Source organism: Notamacropus eugenii, chromosome 2 (assembly GCF_028372415.1).
Source record: "Notamacropus eugenii isolate mMacEug1 chromosome 2, mMacEug1.pri_v2, whole genome shotgun sequence".
Classification (NCBI taxonomy): Eukaryota; Metazoa; Chordata; class Mammalia; order Diprotodontia; family Macropodidae; genus Notamacropus; species Notamacropus eugenii.
This window is the reverse complement of record NC_092873.1, coordinates 275918939-275946335: the sequence shown is the minus strand read 5'-3', so window position 1 is coordinate 275946335 and position 27397 is coordinate 275918939. Positions and strand designations below refer to the sequence as shown.

Genomic DNA, 27397 nt, shown 5'->3' with positions numbered 1-27397 from the left:
ACAAATATCCTCACAGCAATCCTAGGAGGCAGGTGCTATTTTTATCTCCATTTTATAGCTGAAGAAACTGAAGCAAACAGAGGTTAAGTGACTTACCCAGAGTCTCACAGATAATAAATGTTTGGGGCCAGGTTTGAACTCAAGTTTTCCTGACTCCAGCCCTGACTTTTAGTGTTTGACAATTGTTGAGATGCTCACACTGAAAATTTAACAATCTCTGGGCTCTCTAGAGCTCATAATTCACACACCTCTGTGTGTGAATTAAATATGTGTTGACATTAATTCCAAATAAAGTGAATGTATTACAGTATAGATAAAAATAGATGGTAACCATCAAAGAACTTGGCATTTCCTATGGGTGAGTGAGTGTGTATTTAAAAAGTTCTTAACCTGGGAGTCTTAACTGAGAATTTAAAAAAATTTTTGAGAACTATTTTGATATAATTGGTTTCACTTATAATCCATTGTATATTATTTTGTGCATTTAAAAACATTATTCTGAGGAGGCCATGTGTTTATCAGACTGCCAAAGGTACCCACAACATAAATGTTTAAGAACCCTCAGTCTGGAGTGGGGGCTGATGGCGCAGGCACCCCATCCCTGGTAGTCATTAATCCTTAGGAGTCAATCCTTAGGAGAAATCCAAGGAATGTTACAATTTATCCAATTTAGTGTTGGAGGTTGTGGTTGCAGCTGTGAGCTATACAATTTTAAAAAAATAGGCCTACAGAAAGAGTGAGGATTTGAATTAGACTGTGATATAGAAAGTGTTACTATCAAAGGGATAGTCCTGGCTAACCATCAATCAGATTGTGAAAAGCTCTTCTTCCAATATTCCCCTGGTTCCCATTTCTTATTGGGAAATGTTTTGGTTATGATGTATGCTCTTTGGAAGTTTTATTAAAATGCAGTAATATACAGGACTTCAGATTGAGGAGGGGTGGAGGGAGAAAAGTTTTGTCTAATAAATTGTCAACTAATAACATATAGAATAGTTTTAGTATTTTCTGTTTAATTTTTCTGTAACTACAGAGACTTGCACAATACTTTGCACCTAGTAAATGCTTAATAAGTTTATTGAGTTGAATTGGCTAGTTTAGAAATGGTTTATCATACATTCAGACTGCCCAATGTCATCACTTGTTTTACATCACTTGTACTTTCTCTTATTTCCTCCCCTTCCCCCTTCTCTCTTTTGTGCTTAGCATTGACTTGCTCTTACTTGTTCAATCCATTGTAAATGGTCTATTTATGACATACATGTGTCTGTGGAGACTGGAAATTCTGACTCACCCCATTCTCCCTCTTTTATTCCACTAGCCAGAATGTCTCTGCCTTTTAAGTGTATGTTTAGGAGTCTATGTCATATAAAAGAGATTGGGGTCAGTTTAGGTTATGAAGGGTAAAGATATGAGTGCTTTAAAAAGGATATTGTCCCATCGTATTTATTTAGTATCTTCCTTTGAGCTACAGTATGGTGAAGTGACATGCTAAGGGTCTTACACTCCTAGTAAGTCAGAGGCAGGATCTGAAACCACATCTTCCTAACTCCATCTCTGACACCTTATCCATTATGCCATGCTGCATTTATAAGCACAATGTTTGGTCCCTTTCATATTGAAGAGTTTGGTTGTTGAAAGGGATAGAAAGAAATTCTGGGTGACTAGGAGAATGTTGATAGCCTTGATAGTAATACTGGAATAGAAGAGGGTTTGGGGTTGAGGAAGCTAATGAGTTCAGTTTTGAAAATGAGTTAAAGATGTCTATAGGGTATTTAGTTTGAGATTTCTAGTGAGCAGTTGGAAATGAAACAGAAGGTCAGCATAAGTATATAAGTATTAGGGCTGTATAATTAGACTTGAGCATCATCTGCATAGAAGTAATAGTTGAATCTATAGGAGCTGATGAGCTCACCAAGTAAAGTAACATAGAGGGAAAAGAGAATCCAGGACTTAGGTGAGGAGGTCACTTATGGTTATCAAGCAAGATCAGGTGAAAGATCCTGCAAAGAAGACCAAGAAGAAATGGTCAGACAGGTAGAGAGAAAAACAGGAAAGAACAATGTTATGAAAACTTATAGAGAAGACAGATCAAGGAGAAGAGGGTAATTGGAAGTGTCAAAGGCTGCAGAGAGATCAAGAAGGATAAGTAATGATTAAAGGCCATTAGATTTGTTAATTGAGATCATTGCTAACTTTGGAAAGAACAATTCTGATTGAATAATAAGGCCAAAAGCCAGATCACAAGTATGTTATAAGTTGAGGAACTGGGAGGTTAGGGTATTTTAGGAAGTATCAATATGTATGAAGTTCTCCAGTATGACAACAAGAATTGGGGAGGAAGTTCCAGTACTTAAGTCATTGAGTAATAGGGGAATATTCTGGTGGTTGGTAGGCAGTAGCTATTAGAATTTTGATTAGGTAGTAGATAAGGTATGAGTGTACTTCAGAAAAGTAGAGGTTATTGAGTGATGGTGGTAGAGGTGAACTTGGAAATGGAAATGGAGACCAAGGAATGTTATAATTTCTCCAATTTAGTGAATTGGGACTAATGAATGAAAGTACAATCTGTATTGTAAAGGATGGCCAGGGAGGCTATATCATCAGGTCAAAGTCAAGTCTCAGTAAGAACCAGAAGATAAAAAGAGTGGGAAAGGAAAAGTTTTAAGATGAAAGCAGGTTTTGATCATTCCTTCCTTTGCTTTATATTGAATAATCATCCTACTATTATTCGTTTTTGTCTTATTGTTAAGCAAACATTTTGTATTTGAGTCAATAGTGTCTGTAAATTAGCAAAGATGACAAAAGATGGGAATATTCAATGTTGGAAGGGTCATAGAAAGACAAGCACATTAACACATTATTAATGAAGCTGTGAAATAGTACAACCATCCTAGAAGGCAGTTTGGAATTAGACAAATAAAGTGACCAAAATGTTTACATCCTTTCACATGGATTCTACTGCTAGGCATATATCCTAAAGAAGTCACAGACAAAAGAAAAGGTTCTGTATAGATAAAAATAGAGCAGTACTTTTTATGGTAACAAAGAAGTAGAAATAAAGTAAGTAGTCATCAGATGGAGAGTGGCTAAGCAAATTGTGGTAGGTGAACATGAAGGAATAATACTGTAGTGTGATGAATGAAATGAATGAGGAGAAGCATATGAGGATCTACATGAAATGAAGCAAAGTAAGGTAAGGAGAGCCAGGAAAACAATATTAAACAATATAACTACAATGGAAACAGCAATGTGAATGAAAAGGGCAACTGCAAAATAATGAAAAGAGTATATTACAAAATTACAAAGATCAACATTGGTCCCCAAAACATCTCTCCCTAATCCAGTGTAGATATGTGGGTTCCCCAGGTGGGGAACATTCTGTGAGTTTGTCCTTCATTGCTAAAGAACACTATGCCATCAGAGAAATGATGACATGACTTGCACTTGACTTTGTTTTGAGTGAGGGAGGGCTGGACAGGTCACCAGCCTCACTTCTTCTCCAGAGCCATCTGAATCCAGTGACCAGATATTCATCAGGATGACTGGAGATGACCCAGGATGAGACAATTGGGGTTAAGTGTCTTGCCCAAGGTCACACAGCTAGTGAGTGTCAAGTGTCTGAGGTGAGATTTGAACTCAGGTCTTCCTGACTCCTGCACTGGTGCTCTATTCACTGCATCACCTGTATTGAGACAATATCTGGGGAATTACAAATAATATCCAATTCCTCCCCCAAAATATTGGATTGTTTTGCTGATTTTTTTTCTTTTTCCTCTTCCTCTTTTTTTCCTTCTTTAAAAACTCTTTATTATCAGAAATGACTCTCTGGGAAGAAGGATGAGATATATGGGGAAATCGAGGCAATCTAAGAACAAAAGATACAAAAATCTATTTTTAAAAAGAGTTGATGCATGGTAATTGATTTTGTATAAATGGTAAGTAAATTTGCAGGGGATCAGGACTTACCATGGAAAGTTCTTTATTGTATCTCATGTCATTCACTGTAACCCCTAGGAACCTGAGAGAGATATTTTAGTCATAGCAGTATGGTGGTGGTTCCTTTTTGGGAACCCTGTATACGGCAGAATGAGGATAAGTTGGGTTGAATAAACCAGCACAAAGAGTAAATACAGGGAATTGGGCCATGTCTGGGCTATATAAATAGGGATAGAAGCTAGACCTGTGCTTTCACTAGTATAGGGAGCCTCAAGATAAGGAAACTCTTTCTACCAATGCAAGTTGGTACCTTCCCTGCAATTTATAGTCCTAGAATTGCCTACAGCACAAAGAGGTGATATGATTAGCCCATGCTCACACAACCAGTTTGTCAAAGGCAAGACTTGTACATGTGTCTTCTTGACTTTGAGTTCAACTCTCTAGCCATTATATCATGCTGCTCCTTCCTCCCTTTCTCCCTCTTCCTCCCCCAGTTCTCCTCCCTCTCTCTATCTCCCCCTCTTTCTCCCAAAGAAAGCTGATGTTACTATCTTAATAATTCAGGCCCCAAAGTGCCTTTTATTGAACACCTGAGCAATTGCGTTATCAATTTTGTTTTCCTGTGGATACTTGGGTTAAGTTTATGCCTAATGACCCATATAGTAGGAACTTGGGCATTCAGTTTTAACTTTGTTTTCTACCCAAACCAAAACAAAGTACATTTAATCTCATTTTCTATTTGGTATATTTGGATGGCTTATAATATGGTAGGACAATATGGCATCAGAATTATAGTTGATAAGCCAATTTCTACTTTCCTCTTTCAGAAATCCATTGTAAAGGGACAATCAAAAGACTTGACATTGCCAGTTGGGTGCACTACAGAATCCACACAATGCTCCTGTTTTGCCTTGAGTCCTGGTAAAAAATTGAGAAACTTTGGAGTTATAGCTAAAGATTTTAGAAACTTCTTAGCAGCTGAACAGGTTATATTGTTATAGCTAGATAGTTAGCACAGGGGCATTGGACTTGGAGCCAGGGAGATCTGAATGGAAACCTGACCTGTTCTCTAATCCCTACTCCTAGTAGATTGTAAGTTCTTTGAAAAGAGTGCTGAATCTTCAGTGCATTTAATAGTAGGAATTTAATATGTTTGTTCAATTGAAAAGAATTGAATTCAGCTTGCTTTGAAATTCTTGTTCTCTATTAAATTGAAAAGAAACTTGTCCAAGAAATTGCAAGGTACTTTTAAGTGAGGCTGGAAATAGGTAAAATAATCCTTGGAGAATTGGTATATTGTAGAGGCAAGAGCCCATGATACCATACTGGGATAGAACAAGTCTCTTTAGCTGGCTGCATTAACATGGCCTAATAGCCTGTCTATGACTGTCTTTGTCTGAAAATGATTAGGCTGGATTGGATGAAATCTTATCTCATAATACAGTCCTTATTACTTTTTTCTTCTTTCTCAAATTACTTTATATTTACTTCATCTTTGTATATGATGCATTCCTCTCAGTAAGATATAAACTTTATGAAGAGAGGGACTTTTAATTTTGTTTTTTTTTCATGGGGGGGTCTAGTACAGTGCCTTACACATTGTATGTGTTCAAATTAATCATTAATAAAAAGCATTAAGTGCTTACTATATATTAAGTACTGTGCTAGGTGCTGGGGATAAAAGCACATAGAATGAAAAAATCCTGACCCACAACAAGCTTACACTCAAATGGGGTAGATCACACACGCACACATACACACTATAGCGTAAATATTTCTGTACAAAATATATTTATATATAAATATAAAGTTAATAAATGCAAATATATGCAAAGTTGTTAAATACAAGGTAGTTTAGGAGGGAGAATACCAGCCATCGGGGAGATCAAAAAAGATTTCATGGGCAAGATGGTGCCTGAGGGGCATCTTAAAAGAGGAGAAGACCTTGGTGAGGAGGGAGTGCATTCTGGGCTTGGGGGTTGGCCGGTGAAAAGGCATGGAGATGGGAGAGGGAGTGTTGTACGTGTGAACAGAAAGAAAGCCAATTTGGATGAAGTTCAGGGCAGGGAGTGAGGCTGGAAAGATAGGTTGGAGCCAGGTTATTAACTTTAGAAGCTAAACAGAAGAGTTTGCATTTTATCCTAGATATACATTACCATATACTTTATATATTGTATATATATGTAAATATATGTGTATATATTTGTCATATATATTACCATATAAATAGCAAGCCACTAGAATTGGTTGAGTAGAGGAGTCAAATTGTCAGGTCTGTGTTCAAGGAAAATTAGTTTGGCAGCAGCGTGAAAGAGACTGGTTAGGTGAGGAATGAGGCAAGAAAATTTATTAAATTGCTGTTAAAATAATCTGGGGCAACTGGGTTATGCAGTGAATAGAGTTCTGGGCTTGGATTCAGGAAGACTCATGTTTGTAAGTTCAAGTCTGGCCTTGGACACTTACTAGCTATGTGACCTTGGGCAAGTCACTTAACCCTGTTTGCTTCAGTTTCCTCATCTGTAAAAGGAGCTGGAGAAGGAAACAGCAAACCATTCCAGTATCTTCTCCAAGAAAACCCCAAATGGGATCATGAATAGTCAGACACAACAGAACAACAACAAACAATGCAATAAATTTGGAAATTTTGAAATAAGTTGGTATCTGTGGAAGTAGAAAGAAGGAGTTGGTGTGAGAGATATTGTGGAGGAAGAAATTTGGCAATTGATTGGATATATGGCTAGGAATGAGCAGTAAAGGATAACTGAGGTTACTAACATAGAAGACTAGAAGATGGTAATGTCTTTGAGAAAAATAAGGAAGTTTGGAAGGAGAGAGGGTCTGGGCAGGGGGGATAAAGGGAAGAGGGCATGAGCATATGTAAGTAAATACAAAATACATACAAACTTACAATCTAACTCAATATTTCAGGGTGTGTGTGTGTGTATGTGTGTGTGTGTGTGTGTGTGTGTGTGTGTGTGTGTGTGTGTGTGTGTGTGTGTGTGTGTGTGTGTGGTGGGGGTGAGGCAAGCCTGTTAGAGGAAAGGAAAACCTTCCCAAGTGGTCTGAGGTTCAGCTGTAGTGCTCTTCTAATTCTCAACCCAGGTTTTCTCTCACATACCCAGATGTGGTAATGATGTGCTGGTTCTGAGGGTTCAGCAATTATAAAAAGAACAGGTGCCAGGGTGTCACACCCAGGGTTATTTCAGAACCCAGTTTAAAGGTCTTGGGTAACAGAAGAACATCACCAGAGGTTTGAGTAAAATGAATTCTTTCTGGAATGTATGTGACTTGGCTCAAGACTGCTCACCTTCGGACACACAGACTCTTGTTGAATGTAATTTCCTCCCTAGGGATTATGTCAACAATTGGGCCAATACAAAGAGGACATTTGAAGTGAATGTTTAAATACATTAGTGATAGTGACAGAGCCAGTTTTGATGGTGAAATCTGATTATGTAGCTAGATTATTTACTCTTTACCTTCATCAACTGAAACTGAATTATAAATAGCTCCAGACAAATCTGACATTTAATGTCCTGGTGAAAACATTGCTTTGGAATTTAGCTGTCATGATAGCACCGGGAAATTTGCAATCTATTTTTTCCCTTCCAAAGGCATTGCAAAGTTTGCCTGTTTCTTTTTGAGTAAAATGTTTTTTAGGGCAGTATCTTCTAAATCTTTTCTTGCGAAATCCTGTTGTTCCATATGGTAGGGAGAATAGGGAAAGCTCCATGAGAAAATGTTGAGGCTATCAATATTTTCCCTCAAAAATATTAAAAATGAAAATGGAGACACAACATGATGTGGTAGAAAGAGTTTTGGTCTTAGTGTTAGAGAACGTTGGGAAGACCACTTACTAGGCATATAACTTTGGGCATGTTACTTTCTATTTCTGAGTTTATTCTCTCACATGTGAAAATGGGAATACAAACATATACCTACAGCTGGAAGGGAGCTCAGAATCCATCTCTAGGGGTTCTTAATGTTTTCTATGTCATGGACCCATTTGGCCATCTGGCAAAGCCTATAGCCTCCTTTTTAGAATTACTATCATTGCATCATTTTTCAGTAGTGTCTGACTCGTTATGATCCCATTTGGGATTTTCTTGGCAAAGATGCTGGAGTGGTTTACTGTTTCTTTTCCTAGATCATTTTACAGATGAGGAAACTGAGGCAAATAGGGTTAAGTGACTTGACCAGGGTCACATAGCTACTAAGTATCTGAAGCTAGATTTGAACTCAAGAAGATGAGTTTTCCTGACTCCAGGCTCAGCACTCTATCCACTGTACCCTCCTTTTCAGAATAAAGTTTTTCAAATGTGTAAAATATAAGACATGGGATTACAAAGGAAACAAATTATCTATAGTCTTATAGAGCTTCCTAGCACACTGATTGGCTAAGCAACTTGCTCAGGGTCACATAGCTCACAAATATTAGACATGAGACCTGTGTCTAGATCTTCCTGGCAATGAGACTGGATGTCTATTCACTATGCCATACCATCCATCGATAAAATCAAACCATATAGAGTACAACCATGATAGAAGTAGGATTTGAACTCATGTCCCCTGTTTCCAGGGCCAGTGTTCTTTCCACCATACTACACTATCTCCTTCTCCTTTATATGGGTGGTGTGAGGAAAGTGTTTTCTAAAGATGAAAATGCTGAATGTGTGCATTATTATATATGTAGCATGAGAGGCAATGTGACTTAGTGGATAGAAGGATGACCTTGACACCATGAAAGCCTGGGTTCAAATCTAGCCTTGGACATATACTGGCTATGTGAAACTCGGTAAGTGACTTAACTTCTCATCGCTCTAGACAACTCTTTATGACTTTTAAGTTGCCAAAAAGTTTCCTTTTTTACTTCCTTTGGTGGATGGCCTGTCTTCATTCAGGAATTCCTTATATCAGTGCAATAACGGTCCCAGTTCCGATCTCTATCCTTATGTAGCCCAACCATTAATAATAAGATCTCCCAAGTGTATCAGGCAGAGTCCCCAAGTGTAATAATACCGTAAAGGTGTAAAAAGTTGGGGCGAGGTTTTTATTATACTGGACTGTCGTTTGCCTCAATGCCTTCTATGATTAGTTCAGGGAATGATTGTTTATATAGTGTAGATCTTGTATGGGGATCCCTACTCTTGACTTTCTCTGAAAAGAAACTGTCTTCTACCTCTTTAAAGACAGAAGTTTCCTTTATCAAACTCACTCTGTTTGCCATCATTAATCACTGAGGTTAGTATGGTGGCCCCCAACTTGTGTATGTATGTATGTATGTATGTATGTATGTATATTATGTGTATATATACACTACACAGAGTCTATATGTTGTATATACATGTGCACACATAGATACTTATATAGATATATGTCATATATATCTATAGACACACAGACGTAAAACTATATAAAATGTACATATATAACAAATATATATTATATATAAATATATACAATATATATAAATATACATTGCATTATATACAAAACACACATTGTATTGTTATAATGCAAAAATAAAAATACACATTTGTATATATCAAACATATACTTGTTTGTTTGTAGCAAACAATTGCTATTGCATCAAAATTAAAAGAATTACAATCAGGGTAACCAAAGTATCAGTGGCCACTCTTTGTTGAGGTAGACACAACATCTGTTTCTCCATCTTTCTCTTTCTCCCCACACTGGGCAGGAAGGGGACAAAGAAGATATCTCTCAAGAGTTTATCAAGGATATATGCTTTCAGCTAAGTCCTCTTTTGCCGGATAAGGCATGGAGGAGAAAGGCAAGTAAAGCTCCAATCCAGTGTATGGCAGACACATCCAGCATGCCCCATGGGGTATAGGGGGGTGGTGTTGTAATGTTAACAAGAGTTAAAGATCTTTCCCCCTTATTAATAGGTTTCAGGTGGAGCCCATTAAGGGAAGCTCATTTAGGGGAAGTTTGTTTTGTAAGAAGGACCATACCTTTTGTTAATTTCTAATAAGGCACTGATGCCCTTCAACTCTGAAAAGTGTATATTATTCTCTGAGGTGAGGATTTGCTTTGGGGGCTTACTCTTTGGAAGAAGGTTTATGTGCCAGACAAGATTCTGGGTAACCGTTAAGGAGCACCCCTGGCTTTGAAAACCCAGATGTTGGTGCTTCTCTCTCTGGTAAGTATGTACGTACGCAGTGGGTCAGACAGTTCAATCTGTCTGTTGATCTCTGATACATGTATTGCTCATGGTCAGACAGTTAGAAGCCCTGTCTGTTGGTCTTTATTTCTCTGCTTGCATTTTCTCTGTTGATATATATGATTAAAGAAGATTATTGACCCTTCAAAAGTTACTTTCCTTTTAGAAAAGCAGATCCAAAAACCTGTGCTATCAAGCCATCCTGGATGTGTCAAGATGCTTGCTGCTACAGGGGTAAGGGGGATTGTTCCTCACTTTTCTATCCCTGTCATCTGTAACCACAAGTTAGCAAGGAGCAGGGATGTAGATGTCCAGAGATAGGGTCAGGCACATCATTCTGTACCAGATGGATGCCCCTCCTCTGCCTGGTGCCTCAAGATGGATACTCTTCCTCTTCTTCATTCTTTGAAGTCTTACCATCTAAAATGGTGAAGTCTCAGAGTCTGCTCTGCTTATTACAGACATTTCTAGAATCTTTTGTCTCTATGGCAACATTCACAACACAAGTGGTATGTACAAAAATATTTATTATAAGTAGCAATTTTCTTCAGTATGGAAATAAGTTGAACACTTTATTGCTTTAAAATTTTGATCTCTTTTTATACAAGGGATTTTTCATGCTTCCACATCCCCTGTATCAACATGTATGGGTTTTGTCAATGTATTTTAAGCACCAAAGTGTTGCATGACTTGATTAGTTTGAGAAATACTGATTTAGAACGCTCTTGGGAATGGTGAAGAATCCATATCAAAACCTATGAATCTACCAAAAATCTAAACTTGTAAGAAAAATTTTAAGGAGAAAAAAAAAACTTTATTATCTCCATCATTGAAAATCTTAAAAAGAAACACATGTAATTAATAAAACTACTAATTCCAGAGGGAAAGGAAATATGTTACATTTCAATTATCAGGGTCCAGAATAAGTCTTTTGCAAAATATTAAAGAAACAATGATTGTTTTGTGGTTCTTCTACCTCTGCTTCTTTGTGTTTCTAGCATCTTGTTGCTTCCAGGTTTACATTTTTTTTCTATTCTCATCTGGCCTTTGGATCTAATCCATTCATCCTTTCAAAAACCTTAGCTGATGGGGACGTACAGTATTATCTCTCCTGGAAGTGTTGGTATTTGAATACTGGAGGGAGGTTAAGGTTTCTTATCTGTAAAATGTTTGGGGAGGGTCAGATGTTAGCTAAGGCCCCTTCCAGCTCTAACATTCTGTGAGGTTGATGCATACTTCATTTATATGCATATTTTATTTGTCTTGGGCTTCAACCTTCTCCTATGTAAAATGAGACAAATGTACTAAGTCATAGAATCACAGAATTTAAGAGTTGGAAGAAACTTCAATGGTCATTTAGTTCAGCCTGTACACAAAAGTAATTCCCATTTAACATACTCCACAAAGGCTTATCTGATCTTGGCTTGAAGGCCTTCAAGAAGGGGGAGACAGATCTAATTTTTAGGAATTTTTTTCTGATTGAATTGTTCTCTGTTGCTTCCTCTGGGTACACATGGGACAAATCTAATCCCTCTTTCACATGATATCTCTTCAAATATTTGGAGATATCTATTGTGTTCTACTTGATTCTATTTTTCCAGTTAAACATTCCTAGTTCCTTCAACTATTCCTTATATGGCATGGGTTTTGAGGCCTTTGCCATTCTGACTGCCCTCCTCTGAACCATCTCTAGCTTATCAGTGTTCTTTTAAAACTGTGGTGCCCAGAACTGAACATAATACTCCGGATGAGGTCTGATGAGGACAGACTGTAGTAGGACTATCAGCTCCTGGTCTCTGAATGCAGCCCAAGATTGCATTAGCTTTTTTTAAAATTTTGGTTACTACATCACATTGCTGGCTCATATTGATCGCTAAAGTTTTTTATGGCTTAAATATTATATCAACCTGAGGGAACATGGCATAATGGAAAGAACTCTGGACTCAGTTTTAGGAGAGCAAGGTCTGAGCCCTCCTACTGCATTTTCTAACAATATTATACTGGACAAGACCCTTCTTTTAGCATTAATTTCTCATATTAATTTAGTCTTAAATTTCTCATCTTAAATTGACATATTTATTTTTAGTACTCTAATTGTACTAAGATATCATTGATGGGGTAATGTCTTCTCATGGTGCAGATCACATTCCATCCACATCTTTTCATTCTGTGTGATTTTTGTTTCAGGATCTCCCATGGATCTTCCAAAGAGGTCTACCCAAAATGGGGGTACCTTTTCTCTTCATCTTATTTTGTTTGTGGATATTGGTTGTGGATGCCAGTGTAGCAATTAGGCTATCTACTTATTATCTTCACTCTTGCCCCACAACTTGCCAACCATACTTTCTGATCATACACTTTCTGACTTTCCCTTATGTCACTCCTTTACTATAGATCATATATGGAAATATGCTTTCACCTACTTGTATCTTTCATGTGTCTCTCTTTTGGTCACTGACAATTTTGATTCTTTGGAGACTGTGACTTTTCAAGATTCATACCAAGGAAGCTTTACTCACAGAACATTTATTTTTAAAATGGAGAGAATAATATTTAAACTATTAATCTCATGGCGTTGTTCATATAGTAATTCAATGAACAAATGTGTAATGAGTGGTTATGGTGGATACAAAGACAGCTCTTAGCCTCATGGAATTTATGTTCTATTGGGAAGATAAATAAAGGATCTTTGCTTTTGTTAGTATCAACAGGGGAATTCAGTATAAGAACTCCTGTCACTCTTCACCATCACCAATTACAGTCACCTATGACTTAATAGATACAACTTATAGAGTTTTGTAAGAATCAGAGATGATTTTTTTGGTGTCACAGAGATTGTAAGTACCAGAGGCAGGTTTTGGTCTTGAGTCTTCCTTATTCTAAGCCCCATACTTTATATTTTGTAAATATTAGAGGAATGGGAGGTGGATGATGATCCAGAAAAGTAGACCAAGAAGAAGCTATCTGATAGGTAGGAGACAAGACAAAACAGTGTCATAGAAGCTAAAGGAGAAGGGAATATTCAGGAAGATAAGGTGATTGACAGCATCAGAAGCATCAAAGTTAAAGTAGGATGAGGACTAAGAAAATACTTTTGAATTCATCCATTAAGAGAGCCATGGTAACTTTGGGGAGAGCAATTATAGTAGAGAGGTGGATTCAGAAGCCAGATTGCAAGGGAATAAAAAGTGAATGAGAGGAACTAAAAGGAGAGAATACAGACAAGTTTTTTTTTTTCCCTAGAAATTTGACTGTATAAGAGAGGAAACATTAAATGCTAGTCTGAGGGACTGGTTAAGTCAAAGTGTTTTTTTTTTAAATTAAAGATTTTTTTTTTTAGGATATTGGAGACTTTGACATGTTTGTAGGTCAGTGGCTAAGAAGAAATTTCGGAAAAGTAATTTCTAACTATAGGTTGGAAAATGTTCCAGTTTATTAGATTTCCTACCTTTCCTACTACCAAAGGAACATGTGGTAATGGATGGTGATGTCCGGGAATTTTCTTTCAAGAATTTGGGAAGAAGGAGCTTGACAAACTAGGAAAATTAGATTGATATCTGAGTTAATGAATTTTTGTTGACCAGGACCCCATGGAGCTGACTGAAGTCATTGTCAAGTTTACTTTCTTCATTCCAAGATGATGAGAGATGACACACACCCAGAAAATAACCTCATTGTGGAATGTGTATTTAACTGATGTCTGGACTTAGTGCTTCAGGCCTCCATAGTGGATAGGGGTCCAGTGGCAAGAGGCCTGGCAACGGGCACTTAATCGCTATGGAAGGTTGAGACGTTGTTGATTTTCTCCAATGGACTGGTGAAACATTGTAGATGGAATTTGTGGGGCCCCTCTCCCAATTTGACAGTAGGTACAAGGGGAGATTTTCAGACTGAGAGAGTTTGGGACTGGGACTGGAAAACATATCCTCATCACCTTCAAGTGATGGCAGCTCAGCAATTGAAAAGAAAACCATTTGTCTGGGAAAGTACTTTGTCAACTTTAGATGCCATGTAAATGCAATTTGTTTTAATTTTCATATATGGAGAAAACTTTAAGACACTAAAAATGCCTCAGAGGAGCATAAATTTAGGGCCATGTGGAACACTAGAGGCCATCAGGTGTAATCCTTTCATTTTATATTTGAGCAAATAGGTTCACAGAAATTAAGTGACTTGCCCAAGGTCACACATGAAGCAAGTGGTAGAGGGAAGAATTCAGTATAGGTCTTCTGATGCCAAAGCCAATACTTTCTCCACTGTAGCACTGAAGTTATGCTTCTTGAAGTCCCTTTAATCACGATACATAGGTAGCTTCATGCTCTGCCTACTTATTGGTTCATAGTTTATTAGAGAAGGAAAACAATTTAGAGACTATATAATCCAGTTTCCTCAGATGAGGGGATATAGGTCCAAAAAAGGCGTAGTGATCTGCTGAAAGTCACACAGCAAATTAATAGGAGAGCTGAGACTCAAACCCAAGTCTCCTGACTTCTCCTTCAATGATTTGCTACTCATCAAGTGAGTTTAACCACACAACTCCTCCTAAATTTTTTTGTGCGTGTGTTTGTCCTTCATTGCCGAAGAAAACCACGCCATCAGAGAAATGATGACATGACTTGCACTTGACTTTGTTTTGAGTGAGGGAGGGCTGTGCAGGTCACCAGCCTCACTTCTCCTCCAGAGCCATCTGAATCCAGTGACCAGATATTCATCAGGATGACTGGAAATGACCCAGGATGAGGCAACTGGGGTTAAGTGACTTGCCCAAGGTCACACAGCTAGTGAATGTCAAGTGACTGAGGTGAGATTTGAACTCAGGTCCTCCTGACTTCTGCACTGGTGCTCTATCCACTGTACCACCTAGCTGCCCTCCTCCTAAATAACAAAGTCACAAAAGAAGCTCATGAAAAACAAAACAAACAGAAAATAAAGAGAAGAATGTAGAGATTTCTAGTCTTTGCACAACAAAGTTAGCTGACTCAGGACACTGTACTACTGAAAATAGAGGTTGGCAGAAGGAAAGAATGTAGAAAATGCCAGAGTCTCCTTGAATCATCCTGATTAGTGATGAAAACAGACCTGAATCCAGAGTCATTCTTCATAAACTCTAATTAAAATATTGCTCCAGTAAGTTTCTTTTTTTAGCATGTTCCTCTTTCCCCCTTATAAAATTGGAGAATGGATGGGCTCATATCAGAGCTGTGATCTGTGTAGTAAAAGGAATTAACCTCCTGAGCAGCTCCAAGCCTGAGTGCCCAACTCAAGGAAGTCCCTTACTTCAAAAAGGACACCTAGGATGAGCTCTGAAAATTCTTTTGTCTCTTGTCAGTTGGCCTGCTAACTATTGACTAGGTCTCCTTTTATCACCATCTAGGCCCCAGTCTCATCTTCTTATTTTGTATAGTTCATGGTCTGGGATGACCAGGGTAGGGCATGGCCATAGTTATGGCCATGAACCAGTGGAAGAGAAAGCAAGGCAAACCTTGAATTTTCTCTTTTTTAACCTTCCAAATGGACACTGGGACTCTCAGCCTCTGCTGTTCTCATAAATAATATTCTTGCCATTTCTTTCTACTCTCTGTGCAGCTACCAGAATAAAATATCTGAACTGTAGATGAAAAGCATTTCAAATCCAAAGTCAGAAACCAACTGCATTACTCTGGGGAAGTTATGGATCTTCTGGTTGTCTTAGTGTCCTCAAATGGAAAAGGGATATAATAATAGCACCTACCTGCTAGGGTTGTTATGAGGATCAAATGAGATAACATCTGTAATTTTTAGACTGTGCTTAGCACAGTACCTGGCACATAGAAGACATTTAACAAATGTTTATCTTCCTTCCTTCCTTCCTTCTTTTGTTCCTTCCTGTATCTGTTGTTCAAAAATCTATGTGTAACTTGGTCTTTCCCTACAGGGGAATATAGAGAATGTTCAAGTGGAGGCATCAAGGTAGGCAGCGGGGGAGAATCCTAAGGTAAAACCTTTTTTTCTCTGTCTTCTTTTTGTTTATTAATTGAAAAACCTTTAGAAAACCATAAATTATTCTATACATTAGAGACTTCATTCTGTTCTACATATAGTGAGCCAGGTGAGAAGAGAAACCCTAGTCAGAAGCATCAATTGGTTGAAATGTAAAGGTAGTGACCCTACTTCCCTGAGAGACAAGATAGAAAAGGAATGAGTGTGCTAGAGAGTCAGTTGGTAGTCATAAGTTTCCTGGGTTTAGGTTCCCAGGCTATCTCCATTGGACTCCTTGGGGAGGTGGTAGCAGTTTGACTTGACTGGCAAATAACATCTCCTGCCTCTCCTCCAGAGTGCCTTGCTACTTCAAGAATGACCTGGATTGTGGTAGATATCAGCAACAAAGCTGGGGAGAGGGGGTTATAAGTAGGTTTCATGGTCTTCAAGAAGGAAAGATTATTGAAGAATGCTAGTAGGGAAAAGAATTGTATCCATGGTAGAAAGAGCAGATCAAATCTGGTTTAGCAACTTTGGTAGTCATGATACATATGCTGTATCTCAGGTGATGAGCCTGGATGTTAGAGATTGGAGAAACAGAATGAAAGTAGGTAGATTGGAGTGGCAGTGGGGGTAGGAATGGGAAAATGATCTAGCTAGAAGACTTTAGATAATAAAAGTTTACAGAATTAACTGGTGCCAAAGTTCTGAAAGGAATGTGGAATGCTGGTATTTCAGTTTGTCAATCCAGGACATAACCTCTAGGTATTTTGTGGTTTAAGAGGATGATGGTGCATGAAAAACTTGTGCAAAATTTCTAGAGTAGATAGGGTTTATCTCTTACTTTAGCACTCTACTTCATATACGCTATAAATTAAATTGGTATCTTGGGGGATGGTTTAAGAACTTACCCATTATGTAGAATGTTAGTTCTATAAAAAAATGCTTTCCAAGTACCAGACAAGTGATTTAAAAATCAGCTTTTGGATATAATCTGTTTATTGGGAGCACTGCCTATGGCACATTTTCTCTTTTCTCAGGTCCAAAATAGAATAGGAACTTCCAGTAAATAATCTATTATGTCTTTTGCCCGAGGGAGGTAAATTTAGAGGCCAGAAGGAGCCCAGCTTCACAGAAGCAAATAGTAAAAAGAATATCTGAAACATGATCATTTAAGTATATTGGAAACAGTTCAAATTTTTAAAAGGTTCTTCCACATTCTCCTCCAGCGCCCTGGAATGAGGAAATGATCAATGAGAGCAGCCCTTATGAAGATGTGGAGAGTGCTTGGTTGATGCAGTCACCATATGGATTTAGGAAGAGGCACAGACATTCAGTAACTGGTTCTGGTCGCTAACCATATGATGAGGAGTCAGAGCTGATTGGCTGCATAACCAGAACTGGACCATATTCAAAAAGACAGTAATTTACCAGACCCAATCTTCCAAACAGGCTGGCACTGGAGAGGACTTGGCAGAGCTGGCAAAGTTAGGAGCACATGGCCTGCTGTTGCTGCTGTCTTTTGTCTACTCCTTTCTTCTTCTAGATAAGGGGGATTGGAACCTGCCATGACTTTGGGAGCTGCAAAAGGGGAGAAAAATGAGCCATCAGAAGGTCCAGGACTGGAGTTAATGCTGAGGCTTGCTGCCAGCTGGTCCAGCATCAAGCTATCAAGGAATCACCTTTGGGACCCATCCCAATGGTAGCTGAGACCCTCACTCATCCATTGGTTATGCTGTATTTGGAAATGAACTTGATTGGTCTAATGCTATGTAGAAAATACATGAAGTCTGAACCTAGTCTCCTCAGGGAATGCGATTATAGGGGAGAGTGTGCCCCCATGTGCTATGGGGGCAATGCTTGTAATTTCTGTTCCTGCTTCTCTCTGTAAAAATATTGTTTGTAAAAGTTTATTGAGATTAATTGGTTAAATGGAATTGAGGCTCTAATAATTGGTAGATTACTGTGAGGGAACACATCAGAATGAGGACTTGAGGTAAAACATCAGAGAAGGACATTCTTAACCCCTCAAGTTTATTCTTAGAGCCCTAAGGGAAAGATGTAGTTGGTCTTGCTCAGGGAGAGTGAATCCTGAGTATTGGCACATCTCATTGTGGTGTAGAGTTGAACCTGTCAATTCAAGTTCAGTTCTCAAAGTCTATTCAACCAATCAATCAATAAACTTTTGTTAAATGCTTATCATGTGCCAGGCATTATGCTAAACTCTGGGGATACAAAAAGAGACAAAAGACAGCTCCTGCCCTCAAGGAGTTCAAAATTTAATAGGGGAGACAGCATGCAAATAAATAAGACAAAGCAAACTATATACAAGACAAATAGGAAATAATTAAAAGAGGGAAGGTATTGGAATTAAGGGAGGTTTGGGGAGGTTGGGGAGGTTTCCTGTACAAAGTGGTATTTTAGTTGAGACTTAAAGAAAGCCAGGGAGGTCAGTAGTTGGAGCAAAAGCATGGGGGATACAAAGGAAGGAGAAAGAAATAAAAAAATCCCAAAACAAAAAATCAAAACCAGTTCCTGTTCACAAGGAGCTCATAGTCTAATGAAAGAGCCACCATGCAAACAGCCATATATACAAGCAAAATATATACAGGAAAAATTGGAGATAGTCTCAGAGGGAAGGTTTAGAGAGGAATGAGAAATGCTTCTTGCAGAAACTGGTACTTGAAAGAAGCCAGGAGACAAAGATGTGAAGGGAAAATATTCTAGACATGGGGGACAGACAATGAAAATGCTTGGATTTGGGAAATGGAATGTGGTATGTGAGAAACAGAAAGGAGACCAGTGTCTTTGGATTATGGAATACATGCAGGGTGTAAGGCATAAGAGGACTGAAAAGGTAGGAAGGGGACAGGTTATTAAGGGCGTTAAAGACCAAATAGGATTTTATATTTGATCTAGTAAATGTGGCTACTGGGCATTTAGAAGAATTTGCATATTTGTTTGATCTGATTAAATATATTTATTAAAACCGTCAATAGACAAAGCTAATAATAATAAAAATTATGCAGAACATTTGTTGAACCTGGTAATGTCTGATATCTAAAAGACTGTTTACTCATATTTTTATTAAAGGACAATGTATGGAAGGCATCAATTTTGTTCTGTGAAGTTTGGATTCAGTCAATGGGTTGCACTTGAGGTCCTAGAGGATCACATGTGACCTTGAGGCCCCAAGTTCCCCACCCTTGGTCTAGGATGACACCTGGGTTGCAAGCCTGGGTGACTAGAAGGATGATCGTATTCTTGACAGAAATAGGGAAGTTATTAGGAAGAGGGGCAAGTTTGGGGGAAAAGATGAGTTCAGTTTTGAACATGTTGAAGATGATGATGAGACATCCAGTTTGAGATGTCCAATAAACAGTTGGAGATTTGAGACTGGAGATCAGAAGAGATGTTAGGGTTGGATAAATAGATTTGAAAAACATCTGCTTAAAGAAAATAATTAAATTCATGATGACTGATAGGATTACCAAGAGAAATAATATAGAGCAGGATTACATTCATTATCTTTCATCTGGACTATTGCAATAGCCTCCTAATTGGACACTCTGATTCCCAATTGGTCTTTTTCATCTCAAATTCACCCTCGATGTAGTTGCCAAAATAATCTTCCTAAGGTACACATTTGACCATGTCACTTACCTACCAATTCAAGGGTCTTCAATGGTTTATTGTCTCACAGATAAAATATACACTCAGCTTGGACATTTTAATTCCTTTACAGTTTGGTTCCAGCCTTCTTTTCCTTATACATATCTTGGATCCACTTTGATATTTGTTACTTCAAATACTACATTGGTATTTCATGCTCTCTATAGACTTAAAAGATATGGTTTTCAAAATTAAGGCAATATTTCCCTTTCTCCTGGGTGGCAGTGGCAAAATATGAGTATTTTTTGAGAGATTCCATGACGAAAAGAATTCCATTTTCTAAGAGACCCAATTGTCCTAATTCTATGATGTCATTGTTATTTGACCCCGTTGCTATGGGTGAATTTCAAAATTGGAAAATAGTCCACATAAGCATTTTCTGTCTATATATAGCCAAACTCTTGCTCTGGGTGGGCCTCCTTTAGTTTCAGAAACTCTGGACCTTTGCTTATGTTGACTTCATAACTAGAAAGGATCCATGGTGCCTTTTGTACTCCCTTACCAACCTCACCTATTGAAATGCTTTTCTTTCTTCAAACTTAGCTTAGGTCCCATCCATGTATCTTTTTCTAACCCCTCTTTGTCCTTGAGGCTAGAACTGAGAGCTCCCTTTTCAAATCCCTCTTCACTTTGGATCTCTTCATACTCATTTGTATTATATTTTACTTCTTCTAGAATGTAAACTTTTTGTTATTTTATTTTTCTCTCCCTTTCTTTCTGCTCTACCTTTACTCCTACCCTGGGAGTGGCATAGTGGGTTATGTATAGGGAATTGCCAGGTGAGAAAATGCCTTAATAAATTCAGTTTAGCATGTTCTCTGTGACATATATTCTTATGGTTTGCCCAGGGTCACATAGTCAGTATGTGTCCAAGTGAGACTTGAACCTGAGCCCTCCCAAAAGCCAGCTATCTATCCACTATGCCATGTTTTAAAATAGAATTGAATTAGATTTCTGTTGAATACATTACACCACAAAAACTAAGGCTGTCAGAAGAAAAAATTTTAGGATGCCGAGATTTATGCTCCTTTTTATGTGCATGTCATTAAAAAGCAACCTTTCTAGCACTGGTCTCATAAATGGCCAAGAAAATGCCTCATCCATGCCAAATTCTCAGAGAATCCCACCAGGAAAGAACATGATTTTCTTTAATTGCAGAGCTGATGCTTGGGTTTTTAAAGCAATGCCAAAGACGATGGGCTCTGACAGGTCCTATAGTGCTGGAAAGATTATAAGTATACACCTGGCATCAAAGTTTGTGTCTGGTGTCCAAGGACCAACTTAGCAAAATATGATGAGGATCATTGCCAAAAAGTTGATTTCAAGGTAATGACAGATTTTTTTTTCAGTCATGGAAACTCATCAAGAATATCTACTGAGGTATAGATAGACTGCAATCAGCACTTGTGAAAAGTGTACCTACACTGAAGAAATCACATAGCCATGTAGTATTGAAGAAAGTGGATGCAGTTAAGAGAGCCCTTAAATGAAAAGATGCCTTCCCTTCATTATTCTCTAATAGAAATCTGAGCAAACAGTCTTTGAATTTCATACTTTACCAGTTTCAACAAATACTCTACATTGTTATGTTACATTATTATTGTCAGCCTTGTCTGTATGTAGTATTTAAGAAATATAATTTATTGAATTGAATCATATCAAATTAATATGCATCCTGTCCTGCTAAATGCCACATTTACTAACATTTAGTAGAATTTGTTATTCTGGTAATTTGCTCTCAGTGCACAGACTTGACAACGGATTTTCTTCTTCTTCTTAATATTACACTACAGATTTTGAATTATTCTTAAATTAGTCCAGATTGTTGAAGGAAGCTGAGGGAGTTGGGACTTTTCAAAATAAGAAATTTTCTCAGTAAGAAGCCACTGTAAAAATGCCCAAAATGAGTAGTGTTGACTGGAGGTTTCAAATAACAGTCACAGCTAGATAATGCCATCTGTGACAAAATTTTGTGATACAACTTTTTGAAACATTCCAAGTTTTAAAGCTAATAGCCATCCGTAAATAGGTAATTGACAAGAATGAATTTTTTTTTCTTTAAAAGGGTTTATTGATACTTTTAAAAAAAATATCAATCTTGAATATAGCCATTCAACTCTTCCCTACCTTTCTTTGTGTCAAGAAGAAAAACCAAAACAAGAATCATAGTTCTAGATTTGGAGTTTGAAGATACGGGTTTGAATTCCAGCTGTGTCACTTACTACCTGTGCTACCCTAGGCTAGTCTCTTAACTTTCCTTATTTGTAAGATGAAGGTGGATGTTGTACTCCATGAATGCTAAAGTTCCTTCTAGTTCAAAATCTATAATCCCATGAAGAGAAATATGAACCACACCTGACAGTATGTGCAATGTTCCACACTCATACTAACCACCACTCTAAAGAAAGGAGGGAAATAAATTTCCTTTTCTCTTCTTGAGGGTCAACCCTGTTCATCATAATTATACATTTCAAGCATATTTCAGAGATATTGTGGGTTTGGTTCCATACCACCTCAATAAAACAAATATCACAATAAAGTAAATCATGCAAATTTTTTTCCTAGTGCATATAGAAGCTATGTCTACGCTATGCTGTAGTTCATGGTGTAATAGTATTAGACCAAAAAAATGTACATACCTTAGTTAAAAAATACCTTGATTGTTATGCCTTTCCCTGATGGTAAGCATTGTTCTTCCTCATCCAAAAGGATGGGAGAAGATATTTGTTCACCAAGAAAGTAACCTCCTATAATCTTATTTTTTTCCCCTTTTTTGGGCACTTTCCCAACCAGTTACTTGACTTTTGGGTCCTTTGTCAGGAGTAGGGTATACTCTGGGGATCTGTAAGATCTCAGTTCCTCCAAAGTGGTATAGTCAAGTGCGTACATTGGTCTGGGAGCAACAAGAAACTTTTGTGCCCAGAATCTGTGAGTAGTGGCTTCCTTTCCACAACCACCTGGCCTCCAGTTCCATCAAGCCAGAACTGGGGGCTAAGATTCAGATAAGCTGCTCAATTCCCCCAGGGGCTTTAGGCAGGGGCAGGGCAGTCATTCAGTGTGAGATAAAGATCAGCTGCTCAATTCCTCCAGGAGCATTAGATGGGAGCAGGGCTTCCACACAGGGCTGAGGTAAGGATCAGCTGCTCAATTCCCTCAGGGGTTTTATGATCCAACAATGGATGCAGGCTCCTGTGGGAGCTGCTGCCTGCCTGATGGGGCCTCTGCCATGGCAGCCTGAGACCAGAGCTATGGGAAGACACTGCTCCCTTCTCAGCCAGCTGAAAAAACCCTCTCACTGACCTCTGGTGCCTGTGGGTTGAGGGATCTGCAAACTGCCACTACTGCTGCCTGGGGATTCTGCCCCCAAGGCCTGCTTGGTCCTCCTCTGGGTGCAGTGCCGAGTGACCAAGACTGGGCTGAGCTCCACTCCATGTCCAGTGTGACAGACCTTTCCTGTTGGCCTTCCAGGTCACCCTGGGCTGGAAATCTCCTCCACTCTGTCGTTCTGTGGCTTCTGCTGCTCTGGAATTTGTTGAGTCTTTCTTTACAGGTATTTTATGGGCTGTGGAGGAAGAGCAAGTGTATGTGAGTCTTTCTACTCTGTCATCTTTGCTCTGCCCCAAAACTCTTTTTTTTTGAGGAAATTGGGATTAAGTGACTTGCCCAGGGTCACACAGCTAGTAAGTGTCTGACACTGGATTTGAACTCAGGTCCTTTTATCTACAGGGCCAGTGTTCTATCCACTATACCTCCAAGCTGCCCCAACACAAATTAATTTCAAGGAGGGGGAACACTAAAAATCAAGGAAATTTGGAAAGGTTTCTTGTACATATAGCATAGCCTTTATAGGACATGGAGGTTTCAAGAGGTGGAGATGAGGAGAGAGAGCATTATAGAGATGGAAGACTGTATTGGGCAGTGATATATATATATCCTGTATAGAAAATACTTGAATATAACCTTTTTTTGAAGAATCTATGTCTCAGGGCTGTTATTTTAAAAAAAAAAAGGTCTTTTAAAACTATAAAGGACTACATGTGTGTAAGACTGTTACTATTTTGTTACTATTAGTAGTGTTATTTTGCCTGAGGGGTTCTTGGCCCTTTTTGAGGAAGCATCCTCCAGGTTTTTCTATTATTAGTCAATTCACTACAGTTAGATTGCCCAGTCCCACCGGACCTCATTTTCCTCACATGCAAAACAAAGGGTTTGAACTCAATAGCCAGAGATGTATTCTTAGTCTAGATCTATGACCTCATCATCCTTCTCTCACTTGTGCCTCTTCTTGGTCATCTGACAGTCTTGGCATCTTGTGACCTCATCTTGTTCTCTGGCTGTCCAAAGCCCTACTTAGACCTGTTCTCACTCTTCCCCATCCTTCCTGTCATCACCCCTCCAACGGCATCATCAAACTCCCATTCTGTCAGTGTATATCAGTTCGGGGGAAAAAAATCCCTCATAAAGTAATTTATACTCAGGAAAAAAAGACACCTTCTGCACTTTTAAAACTTCGTAGGGTTATTTGCTAAGTTTCTTTGGTGGAATTTCAGGCAGTGTGTGGGATACATTTTGAGAAAAGAACTTCCCTTAAATTACTCTACTCGGCTTATACTCTACCTAACAATGCTAAGAGGGAACAGGGGAGGGGAAATGAGAATTTATAGCTCCTAGTCTCCTCCTTCCAGCTGAGTCTAACTGAAAGGTTCTCTGAGGCTTTTTGGAAAATGATTTGGAGAGGGAACACCCATTCTAACATACCTTCATCATTCCCTTTCAGGGGCTTCTCAGGTCCTAGAGGTTCCTTAGATACTGAATGATTGTTATAGCCATCCTCTGGTGTTAGGAATATGACTTGGGAGTTTTTTCATCTATGAATATCCAGGGACAGCTCAGGTTCTAAACAAGAAGTTAGTTTGAAAGGGGAGGAGGAATTCACATGGGATCATCTTGATCTTATTCAGGGGCTGTTGAAGGATTCCTTTTTCCAAGAAGGGATGAATAAGTTGTAAGAGGTTGGAGGGGGAGAAGAGTGGGGAGGGGCTTGGGTTGGTAAATCTGCTTGTGAGATCTGAGAATTCTAATATCTTATAACCCTCTCCTGGAGAAAGAAGCAGACCCAACTTTTTCCTTCCCTTTGAATGACAAATTCAGGGGTCTTCAGCAGAACCTAAGAACAGTTCTCTGTCTTTCACCACAAGTTCCAACTTCCTCACCCACAGAATTGCTTATTTGGTTATATAAAAATAACAATTACTGTGTCATGACCCTAGAATGATTGAGGTGGTAGGTGTATGTCAGGAGTTAGTGGATAATTAACTGGGGATAGTTAACAAACCTCTCAGAAATTTGGGAAAGTATGGTTCAGACTTAGTGCCCCATTCTGAGGATCAAATATCAAAAGATCAAAGCTGGAAGTGGATCAGGTCCAGACTCATGAAGTCATATAAGAAAATGCAGTCTAAGTACAGGAACAATAGGTCCAAAGCCAAAGGGATAAATGAAAAGCAGAGCAACATGATTCAGCTGGTGGCAACATTATTTTGTGGTGGTAGTATGTTGGTCACAACGTCTCCCTCCACTCTGTAGATAGCGTAGCATATGACAAGTAATTACAGTAATGTACACAAAATACTTAGCATTTATGTCTCATTCTATGCAACGTAATAATGCTTATACATATCAACTGTCATATTAACTCCGTTTTAAGCTATTTCTTATTACAAGACCTAATTGTGTACACACATTCTGTTTTCATAGTTTACTCTTCATATATATGATCACCTGTTTATACCGTAAAAATAAATGACCCTTTCCACAATTTATCACTTTATGAGAAACAGAGACAGAATTTGGAGGCAGATAAATATTGTATGGGACCCAACATGGTAATGTTTATGTTCTTATCTATTATGATGGTTAAAATGAGAGGTAGCAGCTACTTTGCAGACTTGTTTGTTATACTGGCCCAACTGGTCTGGCCTCTGATAAGGACTATGGCAGGGTAGGGTTCATGTTGATATTTGTTGTACTTGGATTTTATAAATACATACAAATGTTGTAGTGTGCTAACTGGCCCTGATTTCCAGATTTATCCCAAATCCTGTTAATTGCAAGACTCCCTATGCCATTCCCATCTTTATTAAACTCCTCCCATGGGTGGTTTCTCCTGGGGTTTTCATTTTATGGAGGGGCTTATGCTGCTTTTCATCCCCCTCCTGGTCTTGTTCTTGACTTCTAGATTTCAAAACCATGGTCCTGACACCACTCTCTTATCTTGCAATTTCTCACGGTGCGGTGCCAGGACCTAGAACACTGAACCACTACTGTAAGCCTTCTTAGCCTAGATAAATATCCTTCTGTAAAGTTCATCCCATCGTTGAATTCTTTCTGCGGTTTCCACTTTGTAAGCAGCCCAAGCTGGCCCCCATTTCTTTCCAAACCTTGTTCCTGGCTTCCAGGCTTCAAAAACATGCCTCCCATAGGGCACCTTCATTCCCCTACTCCATACTGGTTTTCATTTGTGTGGTCTTCCTCCATTAGAATATAAACTCATTGAGAACAAAGCCTTTCTTTTTACTTATATTTATATCTCCAGCACTTAGATTATAGTGCTTGGCAGAGAGTAAGTGCATAATAAATATTTCTTTTCTTCCTTAAATATTTCCTCCCTCCCTCCTTCCTTCTTCCCTCCCTCCCTCCTCTCCCTTCCTTCCTTCCTTCCTTCCTTCCTTCCTTCCTTCCTTCCTTCCTTCCTTCCTTCCTTCCTTCCTTCCTTCCTTCCTTCCTTCCTTCCTTCCTTCCTTCCTCCCTCCCTCCCCCTTTCTCCCTCCCTCCCTATAGGGAGGCAGCCTGAGATGGTAGACAGGGCCCTGGATTGGGAGTTAGGAAGAGCTGGTTTCAAATCCCAGCTCAGACACTGTATGACTCCTGGCAATGTGTGTAATCTCCCTCTGCCTCAGTTTCCTAATCTGTAAAATAAAAAGGTCGGACTTGAAGGTCTTTCAGATCTTTTCCAGCTCCACATCTCTGAGCTCCTGAAACATTCACTATGATCCTCTTTCTACCTTCACCTTCATGTCCTGGATCCTTGAGCTCCTTTCAGACTCAGACAGCAGAGTACTACAGGAGACCTTTCTTGATTTCTCAGTTGTTAGTGCTTTTTATCCTCAGGTATTAAAATGTAATTACTTTGCATAATACTTAAGTATATAGTGTCAACTCCCCCCCCCCCCCCCCCCCCCCATGTAAGCCTCTTGAGGGCAGGGACTGTCATTTTTTTCTGTATTCTCACTGGATAGTACAGTGATTGGTATGTGATAGAGATACAGACAGGGAGATACAGATAGAGACAGAAAGATCGGGGGGAGGGGGGGAAGTGGAGAGGAGAAGAGGAGGAAAGAGTTTTTTGTTACTATTTTTTTTTTTGCCAGGGAGCTAGGTAAATAATCTTCTGGAGTTTAGCCCCATCATCACAGAAAGTTTGCAGAGCAAATCTCCCAGAGCATCTGCTTCCAGGCAGATTAATTACAAAACAATTAGCTTCTAATGAGACATTTACTTCCTTATTCTGTTTACCAGCATCAATTCAACATCCGTCTATTGATAGCAGACTTGTGGAAACACCTTTAGAGCAGGAGAGAAATC

At 38.8% G+C, this 27397-nt stretch overlaps 1 long non-coding RNA gene across 1 annotated transcript in view; it reads left to right on the top strand.

Moving 5' to 3' along the window:
- The window catches only part of LOC140527287 (uncharacterized), a 61172-nt gene extending 43782 nt beyond the window's left edge, over nt 1-17390 (top strand). Inside the window, exons 2-3 of the long non-coding RNA XR_011974748.1 lie at nt 16038-16097; nt 17311-17390. This is a non-coding gene — a long non-coding RNA (uncharacterized lncRNA). The remainder of the gene's footprint in view (nt 1-16037; nt 16098-17310) is intronic.
- Nucleotides 17391-27397: the final 10007 nt, after the last annotated feature.